This window comes from Echinops telfairi, unplaced genomic scaffold (assembly GCF_000313985.2).
Source record: "Echinops telfairi isolate 266 unplaced genomic scaffold, ASM31398v2 ScPeMD7_3533;HRSCAF=4204_0, whole genome shotgun sequence".
In the NCBI taxonomy this organism is placed as follows: domain Eukaryota; kingdom Metazoa; phylum Chordata; class Mammalia; order Afrosoricida; family Tenrecidae; genus Echinops; species Echinops telfairi.
This window is the reverse complement of record NW_022107431.1, coordinates 102,984,280-103,002,332: the sequence shown is the minus strand read 5'-3', so window position 1 is coordinate 103,002,332 and position 18,053 is coordinate 102,984,280. Positions and strand designations below refer to the sequence as shown.

Below are 18,053 nucleotides of genomic sequence, written 5' to 3'. Positions count from 1 at the left end.
GGTGAGACATTGGTTAAACATTCAGCTGCCAAACGGGAAGGTGGGTGGTTCCACTAGCCATGCTGCAGAAGATTGGTGACACAGTGTGTGTCTATAAAGATTCACAACCTTGAAAACATTGTGGGACAGAGTTTCCATGAGTCAAAATAAACTTGACAGCAACTGGATTATAGATATATAGAAAGAAAGCACTAATTAGATTACTTCTAGGAAGCAGACCGTAACAACAGGAACAGATTTTAGATGAACCAGTCTCCTACCCCTTATAAGGAAAACCTTTAGCATTCTGTGAGAGGAATCCACTTATGTCTAAAAGGGGAACCCCCACTCTTCCCAGGTGACCCATTTCTGTTTCTATTTCATTAGGCTTGCATTCCATGGATTAGACATCAGGGGGCATCTCTCTTTCTCTTCGCTACAGTCAGATTAGCCACAGTCTGGCCGTGTTTGTCTCTTCACCAGAGAAGGTCTTGTTTGGCTCTAGCTCTTGTACTTGCGCATGCAGCTCTCAAAGCAGCAGATTTGGAAGAGCCTAAGCCACTCTCAAGGTTAGCATGACATTGTGACAGTTTGGGCATCCCCTGTATGTATGCCTAAACTCTGCTCCATTGAGAACCTCCTCCCCAGAGGTGTCAGCTCTCTTGATGATCGTCTTCTGACTCACCCACCGCTGCCATCTTCTCTGTGGGTTGACTGCCCACAACCACCATCTGCTGGTCTTGTGGTTTCAACCCTTTGCCCTGCTGCCACTGTTTCTGTGATGCTGCGGCTCGCCTGTGCGTGCTGCCGTTTCCTTTCCCTTGGTCTTCAGTGTATTGTCTCCGTGCTACAAGCCTTGGCCTGTGTGACAGCTCTTATGGGATGTCTTCCGTACAGGCCCTATATCGGAAGAATGCATCCCTCCCCTCTCAGCTCTCACTGATCCTTCCCAGATAGGGGCCCAGAAGACATGGCAATGCACTGCTGAAAGACTTGATCCTACAAACCCTATGAAACAGTTCTGTGCATGTCAGGGATCCTTGTGGTTCCGGATCCACCGACAACAGCAACTATAAATAGACATATAGGGAAGACATATATGGTAATTAGAAGGGGATAAAGAAAAGGCCTGGGGGATTATTATCAATATAGCAGGGCAGTGCTGACAGGCACATTTTGATGCTTGGCTACCATCTTCCAGATGTTACCAATTGAAAATGAGTGTTGTAAACCTTAACCTATAGAGCCGTGGAAGTGGTGCCATGTGGGAATAGAGTTTTCTTCGTGGTGTGAACAACATGATGTCAGCAAAAGTTGTCCCTTAGCCAGTCACTTGTGAGGAATCAAAAGAACGTTGGGCACAGAAGCAGGAGGCACAGATGGGGAGGAGAGATGTAGGGCACACAGTGATTGCCAGGACACGAGGGAACCGAAGCTGCACTGACAGAGAGAGGAGGTCTGCCCCTCAACCCTGTGCTTGTGCTTGAATTCTGATCTCTACTCTCCTACATTGTGAGAAGATACCTTTTTTTCCTTTTTAAATCCACCCGTTTGTGGCATTTCTGTTAAAGCTCCATGAAGAAATTAAAGCAACAAGCAGCATCCTTTGAAGCTCCAAGGAGTTGCGAAGAGGCTTCGAAAAGTTCGTGAACCTTTTTCATTATATTTCAGTTTTATTTTTCTACATAATTTTTTGAAACCCCCTTATATACTGACCCGAAAGAATACTATCAGGCCTACCTTAGTTCTACCTCCTTGTAAAGAGCGTGTTCTTGGTGGTTGATGATACCTTTATCACTTCAAAATGGGCCTCCGCATCTAACAGAGCGGGCAGAAAAGATGATCAGAGAGTAGACCATCTTTGTGCCAAAATGGAGCAAGGCGCTCGTGAACAAAGAAAATGCATAGGCACCTGTGACCAAGGACATCCACAAAGCGCGGGAGGGCACAGGGATGGAGGCCGATCAGTACAGGCTGGAGCAGCTGCTGGCCTTGCTGACTGCGTCAATATCTTTGATATCCAGCAAGGCTTTGAGGAACCGGATAGAGTTCGCCCTGGGCCATCCTTGCAGCCAGCAGGATCTGTGCCCAGCTTGAAAGGGGTGGGCACCGTTTTCACTGGGCATCAGTCAGTGACAACAAAGAGCTCTTTCGGCACCGAGAATGTCATGGAAACCTGCAAAAACGCTAGAGTTCAGAAACTCATCCTGACCAGCAGTGCCAGTGTCATTTTCAAGGGGTCGACATCAAGAAAGGGACTCCGGATATCCCCCAGGCCAAGAATCTCATTGGCCACTGCACAGAGACCAAAACCCTACAGGGGCAAGCCGTCCTGGGTGCCAGTGACCTGGAGAAGAATTTCCTAACTGCCGCCATCCGCCCTCAAGGCGTCTTTGGACCACGGCAACCCCAGTTGTTCCCCATCCTCATTGAGGCTGCCGGGAAGGACCAGAAGAAGTTTGTGATTGGAGATGGGACAAACTTGGTGGACTTCGCCTTCATGGAGAACATGGTCCATCGCCACATCCTGGGAGCAGAGCACCTCTCCCAAGACTCAGCTGTGTATGGAAAGGTCTTCCACATCACCAGTGATGATCCCATTCCTTTCTGCCCCGTGTCCTGATGGGCCTCAACTACGAAGCCCCCAAGTACCACAGACCTTACTGGCTGGTCTGCTACCTGGCCCTGCTGCTGGCCTTGCTGTTGATGGTGGTCTAACAAGTTCTGGAGCTGTAGCCCACCTTCATGCCCATGTAGATCATGCTGGCCAGCACCTACCACTACTGTAGCAGCTCCAGGGCCAAGAAGTTGCTGGGCTGCCTGCATGGTCGCATGGAGAAGGAGGTAGAGAGGACGGTGCATAGCTTTTGCGACCTGGAGAAAGTCTGGGTGAGCTCAAGCCCTGCTTGCCAGGGAGCTGCCGGCACACCTGGCTCTTCTGTGAGCCACCTGGGTGTGACATAGCTGCCCTCTCTCTCTCAGTCTATCTCTATCACTGGATGTGTGAATCTCCTTCCCCCCTCTCCTCTCTCAGACTCCTGAGCACAAAGGTCACCTTTGCAGGTGTCCCCAGTCCTTGTTGGTGTCCTTGCGACAACTTGAAGAGAGAAGACCTGTAAGGAACAAAACGGTTCACTGCTAGCCCAGTGGGATTGCTTTCATGCAAACCGATCCTAGAGTAGAAGTTTCCAGATGTTGCTGAAGGAACCATATGTTAAAAATATCTTAGAAGAAAAGTGAAAGCTATAAATGCGCATGGATGAGACTTGAAATGCGGTTCATTTCTACGCAGAGATGCAAAATGACTTTGGAAAAATCACATACTTACATCTCAGGGAGGTACATTTCCAAAGTTTCTGTCCCCACAGGGGTCGCCTTGTTCTCATGTGTCCATCCACCCTCGTCGCAGTCCCGGGGTGTTCCGTGGCAGTGTGCAGACAGGCTGTGAGAGCTGGGTTAGGGGGCCTTCTTTACCTACTCGGAGTTTGGGAAGAAACCCTGGAGATGTGATAACCTAGCCCGCCAGAATAAAGTGAGGATGCTGGACCAATTTTAAAAAGGAGTGGGTGCGGGGAGACACTCCTTTGTCTCAACCAATGCTCCCTGGACTATCAAGTGAACAAATAGGCCTGTCTTGAAGAAGTACAGCGAGCGTGCTCCTTAAAAGTCATGCTGGTGAGACTTCATCTCATCTACTCTGGACTTGTTATCAGGAGGCACCAGTCCACGGAAAAGGACATCATGTTTGTTAAGGTGGACGTGCGGTGAAGAGGATAAAGACCCTCAAAAGAAATGGATTGATAGAGTGGCTGCAACAATGGGCTCAAGCATAAGAACAACTGTGGGGCTAGCACAGCACTGGACAGTGTTTCTTTCAGTTGTACCCAGCGTCAGATGGAACCGACTCCACGGCACCTAGCCACAGCCACTGGGACTCACGTTCACAAGCCTCGCCGACCTCGGGCGCACGAGTCAGTGTCTGCGCAGGCCACTTGTTCTCCTACTCAGAGCTCTCTCAATGGAGGCTGTTGCCCTCTGATTGGTCAAAAAGGTTGAGAAGGTGATAAAGCCACTTCGAATCTAGAAATAGAAACTTCATTCAATTTTTTGTTTAGAATATTTTCTTTTCAAATATCTGAGAGTCAGTTTTGGGGCACAGGCAATTGGGAGTAAAATGTAAAAAGACTGGCAGAGGGGGAAAATGGATTAAATGAATTTGTCTTATGAGCAAACCCAAAGACTCCGATCTGTCAAATCCATTCTGACTCAGAGTGACTTTATAGGGCAGAGTCAGATTGCCCCTTGGGGTTTTCCAAACTTTAACTCTTTAAGGGAGCAGGCAGTCTCCTCTCTCATCTGCAGAGCAATGGGTGGATTTGAACCGCTGATCTTGTTGGTTAGTAACTCAGTGTGCAGCCCACTGTGCTGCCAGGGCTCCTTGTGTCATGATTTATTATTTTCCAATTTAAAACAATAAATGATCGATAATGTTTTAAAAAAATAAAGTAGTTTTACTCTGGCTATCTCTTACTATACTTTTATAACTACCCTTTACATTAAGAATTAAACTTAGCAGGAATTCTTAGCTTAAAACAAAGTGATGCAAATTCTACAATTCTGAAATTACGCTATGACATTATTTAAGGTATGAAATTATAGCTTCTTTTTCTTCTTCTTCTTTTTGATGTTCTTTGAAGCCAAGTTATTCCCAAGAAAGAAGTTGTATGTCTTTAGTTTGGACTAGACTGCAGCATGGAAAGTACTCCAGGACACGTCTTCTGATACTCTTGAATAAGCCAGAGAAGCTTGTCCTCCAAGCCTTTGTCTGGCGCCCTTTGACTAAAATAGAATATTTGTCAAGACACCTAAATCTGTGACGATCCATCCAGACTGGTGAGAATATATGCATAGTTTTAGGTATGGTAATATTTTTAAGTAGGAATGATGGGTAATGAGGCAAAACAGAAATGTTAAAAATATCTTCACTTGACATATTATACTTAGAGCTATTCTGACTCACCGTGTACGAATCTAGCACTGAACGAGTAGCTTAGAGATTCTGGAATCCAAAGTGAAAGGATTCCCCAGTGAAACATGTAAAAATAACCAGCTCATTGGCATCTGATGCTTCTGTCTCCCTCAGGGGAGTAGCCTTAACCAGGTTGAGTCAGTGTAGCTTTTGAGTGCTTGCCTCACATGATCGGTGTCTCCTGAGTGGGCCAAAAGCATATTGTCTTCTATAGTTGACAGTAATATTTTCCCCTTCACCAGGGACTTTCAACAAAGTATGCCCTAACTGTTCCTTTCTGGAGCGCTACATGATAGAGCTTATTTGATCATGTCCATAGGATGTAGAAAAGCAAATAGAAATCCTTTCTCTAAAATGAAAGTTAGAGAAAGGATATAAAAAAAAATCCAAATAATGACAACAAAAAACCCAAACCAATTGCCATCTAGGTGCTTCTGACCCATGTGTTTCAGGGTGGAACTTGCATCGGGGTTTTCAATAGATCTGACCTTTGGGGAGTAGATGGACAAGCATTTCTTCTGAAACATCTCTGGGTAGAGCTCAACCTCCAATATTTGGATAGTAACTGAGCCCGTAACCGGTTGTGCTATCTAGGATAAGAAGGAATAAACAAGCTGCTGTCTGGGAGAGTCTCATTCTTGGCCACTGTGTGTATAATAATAAGCCGTGAGCTCACTCAGACTTTCTCAAGGTGGCAAAAGCTATGCACAGTCCTCTCTACCTCCTTCTCCATGGGAACCAGTGGCCTGTAGCCCAGCAACTCCTTGGCCCTGGAGCTGCTATAGTAGTGGTAGGTGCTGGCCAGAGCAATCTGCATGGGTGTGAATTATAGTGGCACAATGAAGAAACTGGATCTGGTGGGTAAAGTGTTTCCCAATAGCCTACAGGGAATGGGATTGAAGGTAGGATGCCAACAATTATAATTAAGTATCATAGCTACAGTTTTTTTTTCCAGTTTTTTTATCATCTTAAAAACTTTAATAATGCCAGTATTTGAAAAATAGAATGAGAGGAGAAAGTAAATTATTGCTCATACTCCAGTTTCTCTCAATCAACTTGAATTTCACTGGATTTAATATCCTTGAAGTAGGAATTGACAGCCATCTGCATGTATGTAAGCCCCACGTTATGTTGCTTTTTGGTCCTTGGCCTGCTACTGTCATTCTGCTGACCTTGTTGGGATGAACCGGGTGTAGCAGGTAGGAGGAGATTAATAGGGTGTAGTCAAGGGTTGAATGAAGATGGGAGACTGCAACTAAGGAAAAGGTGGAAGTCTGCCTAGAAGAGCACAAAGAAAATGCAGGAACTGGGGAAACCTGCGGTAAAGGTTCAGAATTGCTCAGAAGTACAACCAACAATCAGGAAGACACTGAATTAGAAAGAGTGGAGAACCTCAAGGGTCAAGTATAGGGAATCTACACTCAAGGCAAGCAATCAAGGAAACAGTATCCACATTCTGGCAGCTTGGGCTCCAGTGCTAGAGATAAGACCTTGGAAACTGCTGCTCTGGCCCTGCAGAAACAGCTTTCTTTCCTTAAATGTTTGCTGAGTAGAAACCCGCTCTATAGATGTAAAGCCTATAATGCAGGAATTTATCACCTCTAAACCCAAACTCCAAAATCACTGTGCCCCTGGGCTGGGAATTGACTTCATGGAAGTGAGTCAGGTTCATCATCTCTAACTCAAAACCAACCCAGCTCACTGCCTTCAAGTCACTTCGGACTCGTCGTGATGCTATAGCACAGAGCAGAACTTCACCTGTGGGTTTATCTTACAGGAGCAGAAAACCGTCTTTCTCCAATGAGTTTGAGTTGCTGGTCTTGTGGTTAACAGTCCAACTTGTAAGCACTACACCACCAGCTCAACTTTCACCTCTAGTCGGGGTTAATTTTGCTCCTTTGGAACCAGTACAACCCAAGAGTCAGTCATTCACTCAGAACCAGGGAATACTGCATGCCTCACAATCAGGAACGGTAGGTGCCAGGCTTGTGTTCTCTCACTATATTTACTCAGTCGGTATGCTGAGCACATAATTAGAGAAGCTGCATTATGTGAAGAAGAATATGGAATCAGAATTGAAAGATATAGTATCCGTCTTTGATATGTGGATGACACAACCTTGCTTGCTGAAAGTGAGGAGGCCTTTGAAGCCCTTTTTGATGAAGATTAGGGATTGCAGCCTTCAGTGTGGATGACAACTCAATGTAAAGAAGACCCAAACCCTCACAACTGACCAATAGAAAACGTCATGATAAATGGAGAAAAGCTTGAAGTTGTCAAGGATTTTGTCTTGCTCAGATCCACAATCAATACTCTTGGAAACAGCAGTCTAGATCACGTAACAAATTGCATTCGGTAAATCTGCTGCAAAAGACCTCTTCAAAGTGTTGAAAAGCAAGGATGTTACCTTGAGGACTAAGGTCCTCATGCCTGACCCTGGTCATGGTATTTTCAGTGGCCTCATATGCATGTAAAACTTGGACATTGAATAAGGATGACCAAAGAAAAATCAATCCATCTGAACGATAGTGCTAGCAACGAATACTGAAAGTACCATGGACTGCCTGAAGAACAAAGAGATGTCTTGGAAGAATAGCCAGAATGTTCCATAGAGTCCAAAATGGCAGTGCTTCATCTCAAGTAACTAGGACATAGGATCAGGAGAGCCCAGTCTCCGGAGAAGGACGTCATGCTTGGTAAAGTGAAAAGTGGAAGGCCCTTGACGAGATGTGTTGACCGAGTGGCTGCAACAGAGGCGCAGACCAGATGGTGTTTCATTCCGCTATACACAGGGTTGCAATCAGTCAGCAATGACTGGAGGGGATCTCACGATATAAACACTCATGGTTCAGTATTAAGATGATGAATCACAAGGCCATCAGTTTGAAACCACCAGCCCCTCTATGGTGGCCAACACAAGGCTTTCTACTCTCAGAAAGCGCGCAGGCTCAAAAGCCCTGGAGCAGTGCTACCTTGTCCTAGATGCTCACTGTGAGTTGGAATCAACTCAGTGGCAGGGAGAGTTGAGTCTGATAAAGAAAGGCCTTTCTTTAGTGCTTGGCCCAGATAACCCAAAGGTGGGTAGTTCAAACCATCCTGAAACTCTGTAGGAAACCACTTACAGTTCTGTTCCCTGAAGATTATAGTCAAGGAAACCCTAGAGTGAGTTCTCCATCCCATAGGGTTACTATGAGTTGAAATCAACTCTGGGGGCACACACCCATCATTTGGCAAAGGGAGGTCAGAGGGTTAAGAATATTCCATTACAGAAGACTTGGCCAGCTTTGGCACCTAATTATAGCTTTTTTTTTTCCTTTTTTAAATGTAGTGATCTTAAGTGCAAGGGGGTAGGACAGGGGGTGGCCTTCAAAATGTTCATGTAAAACATTCCATGATCTTTTCATTCTATTTTGCCATGACTCATTGAGGTGGAGTTGACTCTCGGTCACGGTCTCATGTGCATCAGAATAGAACAATATTCCCTAAGCTTTTCAGGAGATGATTGTCAGCAATCTGCCATCAAGCCTTTCACCAGAGGCACCTCTTGGTAGAATTGAACCTCTGATCTTTTCCGTAGCAGTTCTCATTATAGTTTCCATCACCCCATATCTGTTGTCTAGCGCTGCTATAACAGAAACCCCATGAGCGGGTGCCTTTCACAAACAGAGATTGATTTTCTCACAGTTACGAAGTCTGTTCTCAGGAGGGCATCAGCTCTAGGGGATGTCTTCTCTCTCTGTCGGCTCAGGGAAACACCTGGTGTCTTCAGCTGCCACCCCTTGGCTTCTTGGGGGCATGACATCTATCTTCCCCCACCTCTGGCTAGCTTGATTACTTAATCTTTTTTATAGCTCAAGAGAGATTGGCTTAAGAGACATCCTGGACTAATAGTGTCTCGTTAATATAACAAAGAATATCCATTTCAAATAGGATTATATCCACTACAGGGGTTAGTGTTTACAACACATGTGGGGGACACAATTTAATCCATCATACCTAGGGACTCCAGCTGTAACACAGTGGGATTTTAGAAAACAATTTAGTATAGTATGAGAAAGTCAGAAAGTAGGAATGAGTGCCATTCCAGCACTTACATAGCAAAGAACAATTCCCAAATTTGGTAGGTCTGAGTTATGCTGAGGTCTGAGGTGAGGTCTGCAAACATTAAAGAAGTACTTTGTGTTCTCACCCTCAAGCCTTACATATACTTCGGGTAGAATCGGTGCATTGTAGAAAGATGACCTTCGAAGCAGCATTACCCCTGCTTCCATGTTTGACCCACATGCCTACGTGTAGTCATTTATTCCAGTACTTCTTTACCTTTTCCCCTAGAGAAATGGCTTATTTACTATCATAGATCTAAACTTAAACTCTATAGAGGGAATGAATACATATCCATTACTCATAAGACAATGTCCTGATTTTTATCTAGGGTCCACTGGTTAGGTTCCAAAGACCAGGTCATTATGTGGAAATGGACATTTTGTAAAATTGGAGGATACCTACATCAAATCATACAATGGAGTTTGACTATATCCTATCTGCCAAAAAATACACCTCTCTATACCTCTCAAACCAGCAAGAATCATGGCCCAGTAACATTGACACCAAAGCTTAACAGCCAACATTACTCTTGCCTGGTACCTTGCTGTTTTTTATACTAATACACTTCACTAATGCATAAAATATTCACATACTACTAGTATTTTTTAGTACTTTAAATAAGAAATATCAGATAATGAGATTATGAGGAGTAGGTATATGTCATTTAAACTAAAAAGAAAAGAACAATAATGTTTGATTAAGGAACATGCTGTCAAATATTTTCTTAGTTGGATCCACAATCAGTGCTCATGGAAGCATCAGTCAAGAGAGCAGAAGACATTTTGCATTAGGTAAATCTGCTGCACAGGACCTCTTTGGAGTATTGAAAAGCAAGGGCGTTACTTTGAGGATGAATGTGCACCTGCACCTGACCCAAGCCCTGGCCTTCTCCATTGCAACATATGCATGAGAATGTTTGACATTAAAGGAGGAACACTGTAGAAGGTCAATGCATTTGAATTGCAGTGCTGGAGGAGAATATTGAAAGTACCATGGACTACTAAATGACAAATTGATCTGTATTGGAAGAAGTATGGCCAACGTGATCTTTGAGGTAAGCATGGCAAGACTTCCTCTTATGCACTCTGGACGTATTTTCAGGAGAGCCCAGCCCTTGGAGAAGGACATCATGTTGTTAAATTGGAGGGGTGGCACAACAGAGGAAGGCCCTTGATGAGATGGATTGGCACAGTGGCTGCCTCATTGCGCTCAGACATAGAATTGATTGTGAGGATGGCACAGGACCATACGATGTTTCTCTCTGTTGTGTGTAGGGTCCCTGTGGGTTGGAGCCAACTCCATGGCACCTGACAACAAGGACCAAGCACTATTTGTTTCTCCAGTGAAAGCTGCCTCCTGAGGCTCAGCAGGCTCTGTTTCCTTATGTAAATCCACCTCCCTCAAAGCCCTCTCAGTCCAGTTCTCTCTACTCACTTTCACTTAATATGGATAAACTAGAGTTAAATGTATTCATCTTCGTGAATATGTCAGCCTCATTTTGATATAAAGTTTCTCCTTTTCACACCTTGCTTCCTATTTCTTTGCTTCTCAGTATGGACCTGTGACCCAGACCTCCAGTGGGGACTCGAGCCCTTGAGAATGTGGGGCATGGTCTGCTCTCACACTCTTTCTCCCTCCCTCCCTCCCTCCCTCCCTTCCACCCTGGCTCTCTGGTGCTGGGCCTTGAAGGCATGAGAGGGACAGAGACTCAGGTTGCATTGAGGGTGTACCTACCTTTGAGGATTTGAATGTGATGTAGAGATCTCATTTCTATTTTTGTAACCCACCATCACCTGCCCAGTAATTTTGCACCATTTTGTAGAAATCTTTGAGAGACACAGCAGTTTAGCACCCAGCTACTAACGGAAAGGTTGTTGGGAAAGCAGTTTGAACCTATGTGAGGTGCCTCAGAAGAAAAGCGTTTAAAAAACCTCGCAACTTTGAAAAGTAAATGGCATGCACGTGAAATGACTAGCACTTGAAATGGACTTAGTGGCGCTAGGCTTAGTTTTTGTTTTAGGAGGAAGAAATGATTTCACACCTTTTTACAACAATATTAAATGTATTTGGTGGTCTCATTCTAACACTTTTGCAACTTAGGCTCCCACATATTAAGCTGTTTATATAAGGTAACCCAACTAGTGAGTAGCAGGGTTGGATGTAAATCTCGTGAGTCTGGCCACAGAGGCTATGCTGGATTACTGTCTCTGGAAGCTTGTATGATGTGGTACCTGGCCGTGGATTGTCAGATAGTTGGCTGTGGACCTTGGAGGTCAAGCCTGCGAATACTCTACTTGCAATGAGACTATCAGGTCATAAGGCTGTAAAACCTCATTAAAGTTTTGTTCCAACTATAGGACAGTAGCCATCACTGACTACTAAAATGGGATGTTAATTAAAACAAAGTATCATCATTTCAGTTCATTCTCCTTTTATGGTCTAATTAACATTTTATTTTGCCAAGTCTTGTATAATTTAGTGACCATTAAATTTTTTCCCTATAAATATAATGCACCCCAAGGTGATCAGATTTATTAGGTGAGTAAAGAAGTTTTCTACAAATAGGGTGCTAACAGATTCTTAAGGAGGCCTGGTGATGTAGTGTGTATGCATTGCATTACCCTGTAATCCACAGGTCAGTAGTTTGATACCACCAGCTGCTCTGCAGGGGAAAGATGGGGATTTGTACTTCCATAAAGAGTTACAGTCTCAGAAAGCCACAGAGGCACTTCTACCCGATCCTAGGGTGGCAGGGCCTCTGCATTGCCTTGATGGCAGTGAGGCTTATTTATGTGCAGATCAGTAGTAGATCCAAGTGGGCAGGAAACCAATGAAGGGTGCATGTAAGCTTCAGGATATGTTTTGCTTTGCCACAGTTTTATAGCCTAGAGTGAATCTCACAAGGATTCTACCACTATTTATTGGGAGGATGGTAATGAGCATAGTCAAATTTCAAATGGTAAAGAGTATATCGAATTCCTATCCAACAGAGCTGCTTTCTGCAAGTGAAGGGCTGATGCACGGGCTGCGCGTGTGCTCTTCGCGTGCAGGAGGCATTGGGAGTCCCTCCAGCTTGCATGCTACCAGGGACGAGTGTGCTGCCTCCGCAGCATATTTCCGTGGCCACACAGAGAACCCAATCGACTGCTTAAGAGACACTAGCATGCCTCACATGCTAGTATCTGATACCTGGGTCCTTTCAGAGTCGTGAGGATAAGAATGAAGAAGACCAGACTAGCAGAAAGGAAAGGGACTAGAGGACCCTGAGGAACGCTGGTGGTTTTTGCTTCTAGTCTAGCTTCTAAACCAGTTTGGATGAATAATTTACACTAGCTTCCCTATGTGGAAATGTCACCCGCAAATTATAGGGTGTGTGTGAGAGTTAAGGGGTCTTTCGGTAGGCCCTCCAAACCAAACACCAGACTCACTGCCAGAGTGTGTGCTGCCTCAGCGAGCCACCCTGCAGGACAGACAGGGTGTGGCTGCTCCCGTGAGTCTCGGAGACTGTAGCTGTCTATGGGAGGAGAAAGTCTGTCTTTCTCCCTCAGAGCGGTTGGTCGTTCCAACTGCCGACCTAACGCTTAGCAGCCCAGTGTGGAATCACTACGACACCAGGGCTCCTTGGGAGAAACTAGCAGTCACCGAAAGGTTGGCGGTTTGAATCCACCTACAGGCACCCCAGAGCCCTGGCATTTCTACTGTGCCCTATAGTATTGTGATGAATCAGCATCAACTGGATGGCAGAGAGAGAGAGAGAGAGACCTCAGAAGCAAGTGCATCATTGAGGTGCCTCTAGTAGGTGGTCTGCTTTGAAAAGTTACGCTCTGAAAATCCTTTGGCGCGGTTCTCCTCTGCCTGAGTGGAGCCCTGCTAAGTGGGAATAAACTCAACACCCATTAGAAACTCCCTGAAGAGTGAGACGTGAGTAAGGTGCTACATGTAAAGCATCCGAATTTCCTGCCCATGTGCCACTCTCTTCCTTGTTATCAGATAGTGACTTGACTGAAACCATGTAATGATTATGTAAGAGTAGGGTACTTTACCCATGCAGGTGTTTGCGGATTAGCACTTCTCTTACAGAAAGGGAAAGCACAGAGATTACACCAGCAGGCTGCTGAGGGACGTGTTTCTGTGAGCATGTAGCGTTTGTCACACTGGATGCACTGCTTCGTCTTCTTTCTAATCAAAGACATGACTAACTTTATGAGCATTGCCGACAAAACGCCTAACACAAACTCAGTGTCAAACACACAAAGTTGCAGGAAGATTGGTCCCCCCATACACACACACACTCTCTCTCTCTCTTTCTCTCTCCATGGAAAGAGTGCCTTTGGTCTGAAAATACCATTAGTTAATATAGTAACAGTTGCCCTCTTTGACTCTCTTACATGCCTTCCCATTGAGGCTACTGCCTTATTTTCTGCTGTTCACCACGGGGTATCCGTGTTCTGGTGAAGTGGGCTTAGTTGTGACCGTGCCACCACTCTTCAGCTTTCAGATGTTTTTCTCCTCACCCCTCTGTGCTCCCCCCATCCAAACCCTCATTCGGACACGAAGTGCCATGGAGTCCATGCTGACTCCTAGCGACCCCTGGGGGTTTCCAAGACTGTAGCTGTTCACAGGAGTAGAAAGGCCGGTCTTTCTTCTTTCTTTTTTTAAATCATTTTACTGGGGGCTCATACAACTCTTATCACAATCCATACACACATCGATTGTGTAATGCACATGTTTTCATTCACTGTCCTCATCATTCTCAAAACATTTGCCTCCACTCAAGCCCCTGGCATAAGCTCCTCATTTTCCCCCCTCCCTCCTCCCTCGCCCTCCCTCTTGAACCCTTGATAATTTATAAATTATTATCATTTTGTCATATCTTACAGTGTCCGATGTCTCCCTTCACCCACTTTTCTGTTGTCCATCCCCCAGGGAGGAGGTGAGCTTGGGCCTCCACTCAAGTACTCCCTCCACTCAATGCAAGAATACTTTGTTCTATTAAACTGGCATTCCATGATGCTCACCTTCTGGAAACAATTGCTGAAGACAAAGCGGGTGTATAAGAAAATGTGGTGAAGAAATCTGGAATCGAATTCATGGAATTCCAAATCATGAGGCTGAGAACCACTCCATCGGGTGTTAAGGCAGACCTCTTCCGAGGCATCCCTGAGTGTGTTCAAACTGCCGACATTCGGAATTGTATTCTTTACTAAACATCCAGGAGAAGAATGATTCTTCTTCCCTCCTTTGTACTCATAGCATGAATTTATCCAACTCCCAAATCGCTGAGGGGAATGTGATTATCTATTAATCTAGAGTTTTTGTATAATTAAATATTTGACCCTCATATTTAATCTTTATGTTTCAAAATAACTGTGGGGTAGCTTGGTTAATCTCTCAATCCTAGTAAAATAATTCAGAAGGGTTATAGGACCATTTCTAAACCACAAGTAAAAAATATCAATTCAGAAATCACATTATAACGTTAGGATTCAATGTGAACTCTGACTGGAAATGTTAGTTCATCAACCTAAATCAAGCCCGTTACTGTCACGTTGATTCTAATGACCAGGAAGAGAGAAGCCCTCATCGGGTTTTCAATGATGCTGTCTTTACAGACGCAGACTGCCACATGTGCCTACTGTGGAGCCGCTGGGGGAGGGTGCTGGACCACCACACCCCCGGGCCTCCTATTTCAAAATGTTATGGCGGTTTCTATGAAATAATCCTTTGCGTTGCATTACTTGGCTTAGTAGACTAGATTCGTTGTCTATTAATTCACAAACTAATGCTTACATTTAGAATATGTTTCATGTACAGTGTGATTTGACAGTCTCTTGTGTTGTGTTAGAAGTCTGTTAACAGACGTTTGATAGACCGGCCTGATTTATCAACACCTGACTCACTCCAGTGGCAGATACTTCCAGCTTCCTGATTTCTGATCTGCTTCTGACTTAGCTTCTCTCTCTCCAAAGGTTATACTTTGTACATCTCCGCACTCTTCCTTACTTCCTTGAGGAGACCGTAGATAAAATGATCCTTAGTGTCTCTTTCGTACCAAACCTTATGCCTTGGACATGTCCCCAAGTTCCTCTCCTTGCTTGGAAGAGAGATACAGTGATGGTGCAGTGGGAGCCACGGAGGCTCCGTGGTGCCCCAGGATTTTCTCTAGGTTTCCGCTAAGCCTGCCCAGCACTTCAGCGAGAATACTGAATTCCAAAATGAAAAGAGCTGCCAGTGTTGGCTAATGTGTACAGTGATGCATTCAAGTAAATGCGTTCTTTATTTTCATTTTTAATTCTTTTTACAGCAATTCTATCACAATGTAATAACAGTTTTGCTTTCCCCCTCGAGAGAATCTTTAATTGTTTTTTTTAAGACAAACAATTGCCTTCTCATAAATATATTCATTACAATGTGCATAAATATAATTATTCAGCACAGCTATGTCATCAAGAGCTATCGGGAGAACTTGTGCTTGACCTTTACCTGAAGAAGAAAAGAAAGCACTTTATGTTAGCACTTTAAATCTCTCCGTGGAGGATTGCCATGTAAGAGCTACAATACTATGCTTATTGTACACTAAAGCAGCATCTAACAAGGCGCTTACAAGTGTCCGGAATTTTATTTTGGTCACTCAGGTTTTTTTCTTTTTTTACTATCCATTCTTAGTGGTTCTAGTTTTATTAAAAGGAGACAAAGACTAAGGAGGAAAGAGTATGACAATTCTGTCCTCTGACACCACCATGACCTAGCCATTCCCAAATAGTAGTCCCATTTATCAGTCCTATTTATTTTTTCATTCATCCAGTTTTACATGCAACCCACTACATGGATACTAATAACTATATCCTTTCTTCCCCTATACCTCCTTTTCTTCTCTATCTTTGTCACTTCTCAAACCTTTATTAAAGGTTAACTATATGGAGAATGTTTTGTTAGTTAACCAGAGGGGTTTGAAACCACAGAATGTTCTATATTTTTTCTAAAAGAGCTCACAAGTTAATCTGAAAACTATATCTTAGTTAAGGAGATCCAGAAATAAAAATTAGGGCACAAGGAGCTTAGTTTGGAGATAAAGTCCCCAATGGTAGGGGAGGAGGGAATTGAGGAATGTAAGGAAGACGGAGTGTAAGCTCAATCCCACAAAAGAAACCTTGGAAGAAAACGGTGAAAACACGAGTCCTGGAGTTATCCCACTTAGTGGGACAAGTGGGAGGGACAGGTATTTGCAAATCTTTACCCATCATTGAAGAGCCCTGAGCTGCTAACCCAAAGGTCAGCAATTCAAATCCACTCCCTTCTCTGGTGAAGAAAGTGAACCTCACTATTCCTGAAAGAATCAACAGCCTTGGAAACCCCAAAGGGCCGTTCTAGTCTGTCTTACAGGCTCACTGTGTGTCAGATCTACTCCCTCGCAGTGATGGCCCCATCCTGGGGCAGGAAGCATAGTTCCCTTTCTTCAGGATGGCTTTCTATTTCAGGCAAAGCAAAGCAGACCCCAGCAGTCAGAGGAACCCAGTAGACAAAGATATGCAAGTGTTGGGAGTCAGACGTTGTAGCCTGTCCTGATGTAGTAAAAGTGAGAAAATAAGTGAGGGAACCCACAGCCTGTCATACTACCTGAAAGAGTAAGTGAAAAACTGTGTCACATAAACTGTACTCAGGAAATTCGAAGCAAGTTGCATATGGGTATAGCAGACGTTCACGCACGGAGGCCTTTGAATGGGTGTCTGTTCAGGTGCCGGAGGAGTTGGTGATTGCGGTCAGCTAGTGAGAAGTCATCCCAGGAAGCCAGAAGACCCAAGGACTCTGGATAAAAGGAAGCAGTTCTTACACCACAGAAGAAAGGAAGGCCTTTCCATTTCCTAAACTACCTCACCCTTTGGTTCTTGCATAGGTTACTCCTTAATGCCAGGGAGCCCTCCCCACTCTTAATCAGATCCTACTCATTCATCAAGTACATTCCTTCATGTGATTTATTCCCATCCTAGTCACCCACCCACGTTTGTTTCACGGTCCCTTCTGCTTGCTCCTTTTGGAACTCTCTGTCACACTAAGTCAAAAAGTATTGCTTTTAGGGTTCGACTCTTTTCATGTACAATCTCTCATTATTTGATCCCTGGAGGCTGCTGATGAGTATCCTTAGTCATATGCTTGTCTTACTCTCATTGGGCTGCCTTGAAAACAGACCTTATCAAAGCAGCCTTTCTAAGAGGATCCGGTGGGCCAGTGCACTTCAAGGCAAGGAAAAGCTCAGAAGGTTATGGGGACTGTTTTGGGGTGGGGCCCCAAAGAGGTTATCCAGATATATTTTCTCAAAGGACATAGAACGATTGCAAGAGTTTATTATAAAGAAATTTATAATTTGGAAGATTGAAAACTGAAACGTTGAGGAAAAAGTCTAGAAATTTACGCCAAGCAAAAATTTTCCATCACAACAATGCACCTGCTTATTCTCTAAGGATAGCAAGGACTAGCCTATGAGAATTCCATGGAAAACCTAATCCTATAATTCTGATCTTTAGACCTTCAGATTTTTATTTTGTTGTTGTTGTTGTTCAAAAGCTCAAGGAACACTTCACAGAAACACAACCTGAGTCCCTTGGGGAGTCCAAAACTGCTGTTGTGACATGATACACATCTTACAGCCCAGAATAGAAGTAGCATATGATCTAGAATATAAAAATAGCTTAATGAGTGATTAGAAAGAAAGAGTGAATGAATGAATGAGTGTGCAAAAAGATGAGCCCACTTGCTATAAGATTTGAGTACTAGGCTTTGGCAGTAACATTATAGTCCCCATCATAGCTGGGCGTGTCACTATGTGGAAGAAATTCAATTTTGTTGGACGTTATTTGGCAAGTAAAACTACTGGAGTTTGATATTGTTTATAATCTCTATTAAGAATATTTATCTTTAATGTTCTTTCATAATCTCTATGAGG

The 18,053-nt window shown here is 44.1% G+C and overlaps 1 protein-coding gene and 1 pseudogene across 1 annotated transcript in view; both read left to right on the top strand.

Moving 5' to 3' along the window:
* RIMS1 (regulating synaptic membrane exocytosis 1) overlaps window positions 1-18,053 on the top strand; it is a 545,565-nt gene that overhangs the window by 175,989 nt on the left and 351,523 nt on the right. The window lies entirely within an intron of this gene.
* Window positions 1,933-2,943, top strand: LOC101647468 (annotated as a pseudogene).